The sequence below is a fragment of the Littorina saxatilis genome, linkage group LG15, assembly GCF_037325665.1.
Source record: "Littorina saxatilis isolate snail1 linkage group LG15, US_GU_Lsax_2.0, whole genome shotgun sequence".
Classification (NCBI taxonomy): domain Eukaryota; kingdom Metazoa; phylum Mollusca; class Gastropoda; order Littorinimorpha; family Littorinidae; genus Littorina; species Littorina saxatilis.
In genome coordinates, this window is record NC_090259.1 from 4,325,090 (window position 1) to 4,335,326 (window position 10,237).

The 10,237-nt window shown below is 40.1% G+C and overlaps 2 long non-coding RNA genes across 2 annotated transcripts; one reads left to right on the forward strand and one right to left on the reverse strand.

The window, feature by feature from the left end:
• The first annotated feature begins 1,045 nt into the window (after window positions 1–1,045).
• LOC138948266 (uncharacterized) lies at window positions 1,046–3,338 on the forward strand. The gene is made up of 3 exons (XR_011449949.1): window positions 1,046–1,203; window positions 1,690–1,957; window positions 2,675–3,338. It is a non-coding gene; the product is annotated as an uncharacterized lncRNA (long non-coding RNA).
• A 429-nt stretch (window positions 3,339–3,767) lies between these two features.
• Window positions 3,768–5,820, reverse strand: LOC138948269 (uncharacterized). Its single transcript, XR_011449953.1, has 3 exons — window positions 5,500–5,820; window positions 4,979–5,130; window positions 3,768–4,472 (listed from the first exon to the last, which is right to left on the reverse strand). It is a non-coding gene; the product is annotated as an uncharacterized lncRNA (long non-coding RNA).
• Window positions 5,821–10,237: the final 4,417 nt, after the last annotated feature.

Sequence of the window (10,237 nt, forward strand, 5' to 3'; positions counted from 1 at the left end):
AAACTTCAGTAGCATTTGATATTTTGGACCAGACAAGCGACCGGCACGGTTGGCCTAGTGGTAAGGCGTCCGCCCCGTGATCGGGAGGTCGTGGGTTCGAACCCCGGCCGGGTCATACCTAAAACTTTAAAATTGATCGACTCAGTGACTTCCATATCCGATCTGCGTTGCTGCGCATGCGCAAAGTGTATTACGTATGTGTAAAAGGGAGTGCGTATCAAGCATTCCTGAGAAAGAACATACTGTGAATCGGGAAGCCGATGTGAGGTGCATTTCATAAGGTAAGTGTAAACAAGAAAATTTGCTGATTCAAATCAGCAGGTTCCCAGACGTTCCTTCATGTAATTTTTAGGTGAATGGTCAAAGTGGTTTCTTCAAAAAAACAGTCATGGCAGGGTGTTTGTGTGTGACATATATATTATGCACACACTCAGTCATCTTGCACAACAATGCAACACATGGATAGGATTAATGGAATGACATGTATTTGTCAACAACGAATCATGGGATAGAAAACTACAAAATGTGAAACAAAGTAAATTTAAACAATAAATATAATACTGATTGTTAAACAAATGTAACATCGTTAATTGAACACCATTGTGATAATAGCACCAGTAACAAGATATTGGCAAGTGCAATGATGGTAGTATTGTAATTACATTTATCCCCCCCTCTGCTTCTTTCTCTCTGTAAACTTGTAGGGCTAGTTATTTTTCGGTAACTTACCCAACAACCAAAATCACTTACCCAAGAACGGGCCTGAATCCTCGATAGCTCATGGGTAGAGACTGTACACATTGTGGATCTACTTTTTGCGACTCAAAAGTTCAGAACACTCTAAAGTACAAAATATACATTTCTGGAGCAAACAATACAACCATACCGCATTTAAACCAGCAACTACAGGCTTGAACACATGAATCTCAATATAAAATCCATGAGTTTGGTTGTTTTCTGAATTCAGATCTGCCGTGCACAATACACCACTAAACAGTTCCGCGGCCATTGCGACAGTGCGCATGCGTAGCATTTTTTCGAGTAAACAACGCGTCGTGCTAGCTTCTCAGCAACTTGAAACATGTGCGATTTGAGCGAGATTTCCATCCAGAAGGTGCGACTGTGGAGCACTGAAGCATCGAAAACCTTGTCGTGTGTACGGAAAACGAGTGTGGAAGGTGCACACGAGGAACTTGTAGCTAGGTAAGTTTTATTTCTTTCGTTATTTACTCTTTGCAATGATGCGATGTGTTGTTCATTCCCAAGACCGGTTTTCCGCCCTGTAAGTTGTAACACTAACAGTAACTTAGTAAGTGCTCTCTCTTCAGATACGCTTAACTTTTCAGTTGATTAAAGTCAAAAACTTGAATAAGTGCTGTTGATCTGTCCACGGAATCTAACTTACTATGAAGCATAACTATATTCCGATTCGTGATGCATAGGCTACATGTTGCGATAGTGTATGCAAAAGTTTTCCATTTTCAATCTGACGTGTGGGCAAGATAAGAAACAACAAACATGCATACTAAGTTGCCACTGCCAGTTTGTATAGCTGCTAAGCTTACCTCAGGCTGAGTCAGTGAGTAAGTATTTTGTACGTTTACATACAAAATGGTGATGAGGGGGAAAAAGAATGCCTTCCACAGGTGCGAAAAACTGTGATTTGATCTCAAGGCCTTTTTGTTTTAGAGCTTTTCCTGCTTTGGAACTTGGGAGATGGGATTCCTGTCGACCGTGAAGCAGAAAATGCAGAGAGGGTGCTTCTTCGGGAGTACAAGCAGAAGTTGTATGTGAAAGGGGTGCTTTATCCTGATCCATTCATCATCACAACTGGATTGAAAGGCAGCAAGATGGGCGATTCCTGTGGCCAAGCGTCTTCATCGCCGGCTGCCTGTGAGTGTGAGCTCGACCTCATGCATCGCCTCGTCAACGAGTTTTAAGGAGGAAAGGCTTACAGGTAGGAAACCTCTCTACTTTTTTAAATGTCATATTTGCACTTTACTTTTGAAAAAGAGAATGGTTCAAGTTGAATTGCAAGATGGCAGTGCAGCCTAACATTTTGGTTTCAGTGAACAGGGAATGTGTCAAAATCTGAAAAACCAGCATACTAGTATTAATACACACTAAAATTATGCCTGTCGCTGTCATATACATATAATTTTTGAAAAGTGCAGTGATACTGATAGTGATACAGTTAATCAGCAATGACTGAACAGACTTTCTAAATTCAGGGATGATCAAATCATCTGACTAATGGCCAGAGGCGAGTACAAAAAATCCGCTGTGCTAGTTAAAACCGCTTGGCAACTCGCCTGGTTGGCTAGTGAAAATTCTCGTCAAATGCAACACTTCTGGTTGTATACTCTAGTTTCAAAACGTTATATAAACAATGCAGTTATATAGCAACTGTGGTTTGTACCCGGCAAGCAATTCTTTTTGGTGGACTGGACTTTCTTGAAATGACTCACCTGTCTGGCAAGTTAAGATTTTGAGATCTGGCCATCCCTGCAACTGTCTTAATTTTGCAATGCTCTTCATGCAAGTTGCACTCAAATTTGTGAGCAATTTGTTATGTACAACTTGGTAAATTGTCCTAAATGATGCTTTAGTAAAAGTTGTTGTCTCCTTTCTCTTTCTCATATTGATTATTTTCTTTTTTTCTCCCTTTTGGCAGTGTTTTGACCATATGCAACAGGCTGCAAGTCATTTTGGAGGAGGAAGCCCCTGATTGCATCTTTGTCAAAACCAGAAAGAGACTTCTACCTGTCTCCAAGAGTCAGCCATCACAACCACCTGTTACCCAGAGCCAGCCATCACAACCTCCTGTTCCCAAAGTAATCCAATTGCCCGTTTTGATACAGGCAGCAACAGGATGCACTTAGGAGGAGGAACTAGTAGAAGTAGGGAAAGCGGTATTAACAAAACAGCTTTTTCCTCTTAATTATGAAACCACACAGATAAACAAGGAGAGCAACCCTTCCACAAAGTAAACAATCCTGAGACTCTAATAATTTCAACAATTTGTCAACTCATGTAAAAGCTTTGCCAGATCCAGGCATTAAGCTCTACTCGTTACACATGTAATGGGCAGAGCAACATTGTTGAACAGCTGCTTCATTTCTGTAAGTTTTCAGCCTGAAAGGTAGTAGGGTGGGTCGCATCTAAAATATGAATGTTTGTCTTGTCAAAACCTATGTAAATTTTCCTACATTTTAAGACTCCCTCTTTTTCTGTAGTGGATTTTTTTTTTATCAGATTATTGTTTGGAGTTCTGAAAAGGAAGGCTCCTGTGTACACCATTATAGATATGACTTTTACTGTACTACATTTGTGTTTTTGGTATATATATATATATAAATATATAAAACTAGATATCTTTCTTCCCAATATGTTCATTGCCAAGTGGATGAAGTCATCAGATTTGATCTGCTGCTAGTGATAACGTTTATCAACATAAGTAAAGTTTTTTGAGCTGACTGTATTGTGTGCATTTTGTTTGCAAGTGCTGATATGTTTGACTTTGTGCTGTAATGCTTTGTCTTGTCTCTCATTCTCCCTTTCAAAGTACGAGAACTCAGATTTTGTTCTGACACACTCATTGCATCATACAAACATCAATAAAGACACACACAGAAAGTGAGCCAAACAAACATTTTTCCTCAGAACATGTTCCCATGGTATGCACAGGGGACATGAAAATTATGGAGAGAAGACTGTGCGCAGGAAGAAGAGAGAAACATTCAAACAAATGAAAACAAACCAGTAAATTGTTTAAGGTTGCTCTTGGCCACTCTGGTGACATGTAGATGTACTTTATTCTACCTATATTAGCGAAACCGATAGGCTAGATCCTGAAGGTCTAATCCTCGTCTCTGTTGCATAAACAACATCTCATCTATACTATAACGTTTAGGGTCAATACTCATTGGTTGATCGCTAAAAATTCTTGTCTTTTTAGAATTTTTGACTTTTTCCTGCCATCTTCTTGTTGCAAAGGGTGACACTAAAACCATGAATTAATTGTAAGAGACTGGTCGTGGCTATACCAGTGCAATATGATATGTTCTGCGAGAAATCAGATTTCTGAATAACCATGGATTTTTCCTGTCTGCGTTCTTTTTCTTAGCCATGTTTGCAATCTGTAGTTTGAACATCAGTCTATTGTTCTCCTTAGTCAGCTTAATCATTGCAATAAGATTGTGCATAACGGGTGTGCATTAAGTTGGCATCTGCTTATACAAAAAAAACTATCAACAAATAAGCAAAAACAAGAGCACCCAGAAATGTTTCTGTTGTGAATGGGTCTTGTTCAGGGCTAGAGTCACACTTTTCTGGCAATCAACTAGCTGCACCATTCCTCTCCCTTGATGATCCTTGGGCCTGGCACGTCTCAAACTGGAATTCCAGATCTCGCATTGCCCATTTTCTTCTGCCTAGCCGGTGCTCTGGTCGGGGTATGTCTATCTTGCTGTCTGAAACATTGCCAAACAGGGTTCATTCTGTCAGTATTTATGGTAGTATTACATCTTCATGCAGGGTTCTCCACATATGTTGTCCGTTTGGGTTCAATGCCCCCAACTTCAACTTATAAAGGTGGTCATTTGGACCCACTGTAGTCATTTTCAGTGCAATACAGAACTCCCCCTGTGAATTCCCCGGTACACTTGTTTTTGTTCCTTTGGCTTCTATGGAGAGCTCTCCTAATGTTGATCAAATCGCACTCTGGAAACAAACCACCCACATAAAACTTAGCTTGGCTTCCCACATTCATAAGCCTCATATATTGATATTGATTGATATTCATTCTAGTTCAGATTTCAAAACACACGAACAGACGAAAAGTCAATTAAATCACTCAAGCTGTAAGGCACAGACACATCATAGTGATACTAGGAACAGCATGTTCAACACCTTCCCATCTTCTTTACTGCGTACACACACAAAATATAACAAGAAAGTTATTTAAAAAAAAACTTACTCTGTGTTGAAATCCAGGGTATCCCAAGTTTTGTGTTGGGAAAGAGTTCTCTGCAGTTGGTGTGCCATCAAGAAAGTGTTGAGAACAAACCCTTGCAGGTGAAAAAAAAAGCTTGTGCTGGGTTCTTCTTGTGTGTTGGATGCGGATGCAAGCTGTTGAAAACAGACAGATGCATATCAGATTTAACAATTTATGGCTCTACAAAGCAATTTTTTATTGCTTTTTAATCACAGCCATGCTCTAACAACATGAAGTAAAACAAAAAAAACAAGAAACGGAAACACACTGACACAGAAAGTGAGCCACATGTTTTGATCTCATGCACGGCAGATTCAAACAAGTATTTCATGCAGTGCGGGTGTGCAGCTTTTGTAACGTTCAAAGCTGTATAAATGCAGGTCTAGCTAAACGGTTTTATAATCATGCTATGGAATTTGCAGAAAAAAACAATAAATCGCATGAATGTCAGGCAATAAAATAAGTTGATCAAGAACTGTTACAACTTACAGTGTTGCGCTTACCTGAACGGTGGTTGGCATGAACAGCACAGACTCGTGTGGAACCTGGTAAATCTTGCAAAGTTTAGCTTTCCATTTTGAAGACGGTAGCTTCCGTTGTCACAATCAATCATCGGGCAGTGACATGCCATTGTTAAAATCGATAATCGCTGAATTTACATCGACAAAACAACAAAATAAACACAAGTGTCTGACTCGTCAGTCGCAGAACATACGCAAAGCTGTGTTGCAGACGATTTGTTTCCTCGAAAAAATGACGCAGCCAATGAGAGGCGTCTGTGCGGTCACGTGATTTTCCTTCTTTGTTCCATGTAAACGTCGGAACTGTTTAGTGGTGTATTGTTTATCGCTAGCAAGATTCCAAGGAAAAGTAACTCTCATACTTTGTCTACCGACACGAGTAGTTCCCCTTCCAGATTTCGGCTTCATCGACAAGACTGCAATCCGACGGTCAGTTTTCAACAATATTTCATTTTATAAACAGATCATACGCAATCAATTGCAAACATTTAATCAACTTAAAGAACATGCAGCGGTTTCATACACTATTTTTCCCCAGAAAACTTAACTTCATACAGTTTTTAACGTTGGAACACGGGTGTAAAACTTCGTCTGCTAGTCACATTCGAGGAAAGAACACTTCTGAGCGATACCAAAACATGAACAGAACACACACTATCTGCCTTTACCGCCACAGCAGAATGACAACATAACTGTGTACTTGATTTTAGTTCAAAACATGGAAACTGACAAGAAGTGTTAACAAAATTGAATGATTTGCACGGAACTATACAACCGCGCATTAATCGATAGCCTGCGCAGGTAGACTGGTTGGGTGAATATGATTCGATCAAACTTTCGCACAAAAACTCCTCTTTTCTTTGAATAACTGAAGAAAGGAGGGATAAAGAGGTTACATACCTCGTCTCAGTGATTATCAAAAATAATGGTCTCAGTTCGCGGTCATGAAAAAGCTCGCTGAAGCTCGCATTTTTCATGATCCGCTAACTTCGACCATTATTTTTGATAATCACTGAGACTCGGCATGTAACCTCTACTTGTACTTCCTATGTCTTGAATTAACAGCTTTGTGTTGCATGACCTTGGATGAACTTGACCTCGGGTCAAGGTCACATGTATTTTGGTAGGAAAAATGTGTAAAGCAGTTCTTAGTGTATGATGTCATTGCTAGGTTTAGTTATTTGACCTTGACCCTGAAGGTCAAGGTCATGTAAAGGTCAAGGTCAAGCATGTGAGTCGTATGGGCTTTGCCCTTCTTGTTTGTCATATTTTTAGCGTGTGAGATCTGAGATAGTTTTTTTGGTGTATTATATAACCTATTATAGTGTAATTTTGCATCATGCTGTAACAGTTTCAAGAAAGAATGACCAAAAAATTGAAATACATTGCTGCAAACAACTAAGTTTGCCGAAAATTAGTTCCGGAATGTCACCATTCACACAGGCAAATGCCTCCGCATAACCCAGACCTCTGGGTCTGAATAATCGACTGCATTTCATAAGGTAAGTGTAAATAATTGACATGAATACTCGCACACTGCTGATAGGGTCTACCTACTTTGAATTATCTTGCTCCGTACTTGATGTCGCCTTTAGGTTTGGAGTCTTTCTTGTTGTGACTGTGTAAGAGGAACTGTAGGAGTTGGGTTGGAGTGGTTGTAATCATTCGTAATTGGAGGGGTCTTTGATAAAACGGGGAGGAATGTAAGAGAAACCGTGACTATCAGGAGGGTTGTGAATGCCAAGACAGCTGACGTAACTAATATAGGCACCGAGCGTCACGTGATAGTTACCGGTGCGTCCGCCATCTTGGTAAGGTCTACATGTTTCCGGTTATCATCAAGAGAGTAGAAAACACAGTTTTCTGTTGCCAAAAATGGAAAAAGTGAAAGGAAGGGACAGTAGGAAGTATCTTGATCGGTTGGAGAGTGAACATAGGGTTCGATACCTTGAAAAAATCCAGCATTTGAACGGATTTGACCCGTACAGCTGCCCAGAAACCTCATGGACAGAGGACTATAATGCGATTCCACCTTTGGACTTTCCGAGTCTCACAAGCTATCTGGTGTGTGGCATTAGCGCCTACACTCTTGACCAGTTCAGATCTTACAAAAGTTTGGAGGCCCATATGCAATTTATGTGTGTGTGTGTGTCTGTGTGTCTGTCTGTGTGTGTGTGTGTCTGTCTGTGTGTGTGTGTGTGTGTGTGTGTGTGTGTGTGTGTGTGATAGATAGATAGATAATTTATTGCCAAGTGTACAATACATGAATGAACATAAAAAATACACGAGGAAAGCAGCTTGCTGTGTGATAAAAACAAAAATAAATAGCATTCATACATGATCACTGGCGCATAGCATCATACATACATGTGTCGGTGATGTGTTGGAAGAGTTTATTTTTATGTGCTGTTTTAGAGGTACATTTTATCAGTATGTGTCCGAACCCTCCCCCCGTGTACACTACATTGGGTGTGCACGTTAAAGATCCCACGATTGACAAAAGGGTCTTTCCTGGCAAAATTGCTAAGGCACAGTAAATAAATGTCTGCAGAATCTTCACCTTGATGAAGGCGGCAGTCTAAAGAAAGAAGAAGAAGACATGGGTAAGACAATTTGGTATCACAGTACCTAATACATACACTATACAGACATGGTGAGAACTATGAGACTCTAAGAGCTATCGGAACCACAATAAAAGTACGCAGAATAAGATAGGATCCCCCCCCCCCCCCCCCCCACTATCAACTACTGTAAGAACTGAACATGTTCCATACTGATAAAATGTACCTCTAAAACAGCACATAAAAATAAACTCTTCCAACACATCACAGTGGTTAAAGAACGACTAAAACTACTAAAACATACTAGATGTGTATTCCGAGAGAGACAAGAGAGGGAGAGGGATAGAGAGAGGTGGCGAGAGAACGAACGAACTTTATTACTCAAGAATGGAGATTTTAGGCTCACGCCTAGTCTTACAATCTGTCCGCCCTGCTAAACTAAGACATAAAGATAAAGACAATAAAAGGACAATTGTCAATCGCAATCATACAGTATTACTAATTACAACATTACCTATACGACTACATAATGCATAATAGAACATTGAAATGTACATGTATGTCAAGATAATACAAAGGAAAAGAAAATTCGACTCTCACACACACGCGCGCCGCATGCCTGCAATCACGTTCGCACTCAATAGTGACAATACAACACACACACTCACACACACACACACACACACACACACACACACACACACACACACACACACTCACACACACACACACACACACACATACATACACACACACACACATACACATATGCGCACACACACATACACACGCACACACACACACACACACAAACACACACACACACACACACACACACACACACACGCACACGGACACACACACACAACAACAACTTCATCAACATCATCATCATCATCATCGTCGACATCATTATCATAATCAACAAAATATATAGAGGTTAGTGATAGCAATGCATTCTTGCTAGAAACAGCTTCAGAATGTAACTGTTCGTAACAACAGATATTTGCGAAGCTGCGATTTGAAGTGTTTAATCGTGCTTGACCCCTTTATCTCACATGGTAGCGAATTCGAAATTGTTGAGCCCGAAAACGCTAAACTGGTTTTATATAAATCAATACGGGGTAGCGGGGAAATTAATTTGTTTGAGCCATATCTGTCTGTTGCTTTCTGAAATAATGATCGCATGTACTGTGGGGTCTCGTTTATTTGTACCTTAAACATTAAAAGAGCCTTATTAAATAATAACTGATCTTTAAGTGATAGAAAATTAAGGCTGCTAAGCTTTTGATCTGTTGATGTTTGTGGACCCGGCATGATAAGTTTAGCTGCGCGACGGTGAAGAGAATTGACTTTTTTTAAGTGAACATCGCTACAACCATCCCAAAGTGTAGATGCATAATTCAGATGAGGTAATGAAATATGACCATAATAAAACAACTTGAGTGCTGAGGTATCAGCGTAATGCTTTAATTTGGAGAGAAGGAACAAGTTTTTAGATAAGGTTTTGGTAACACGGTTGAGGTGGGACTGCCACTTTAATTCAGCGTCTATGGTGACCCCGAGAACACGATGGCTGGTTACTTGCTCAATGGGTGACTCATTTAAACTGAGATGAAGATTCAGAGGAGCGAGTTGGTGTTTCTGTCGTGTTGTGATCACCATGCATTTAGTTTTGCCTGGGTGTATAATCATTGAGTTTTGTTTACACCAATCAAATATGTTGTTCAAACTTGTTTGAAGAGAGGTTTCAATAGATTGTAAACTTTTACCGGACGTGTAAAGAGACGAGTCGTCTGCGAAAAGGTCATTAATAACCGTCTTGCCGTCTGATATATAGAGTGGTAGATCGTTAATGTAAATGCAAAATAAAAGTGGGCCCAAAACTGATCCTTGTGGGACGCCGTGCATGAGCCGTCCTATCGAAGAACGATTACCACTAAGGGAGACAAACTGCGTTCTGTTCGCTAAATAAGAACGAAAAAAAGGTAAGTAGGATGCGTCGCCTAAATAACAAGATAATTTCTTTAACAGAATTGTGTGATCAACAATATCAAACGCTTTCTTAAAATCGAGGAAGACGGCGCCGACTGTTTCCGAATGGTTAATGGCAGAGAGCCATGTATCGCATAGTTTAACGAGAGCTGTGTGACACGAAT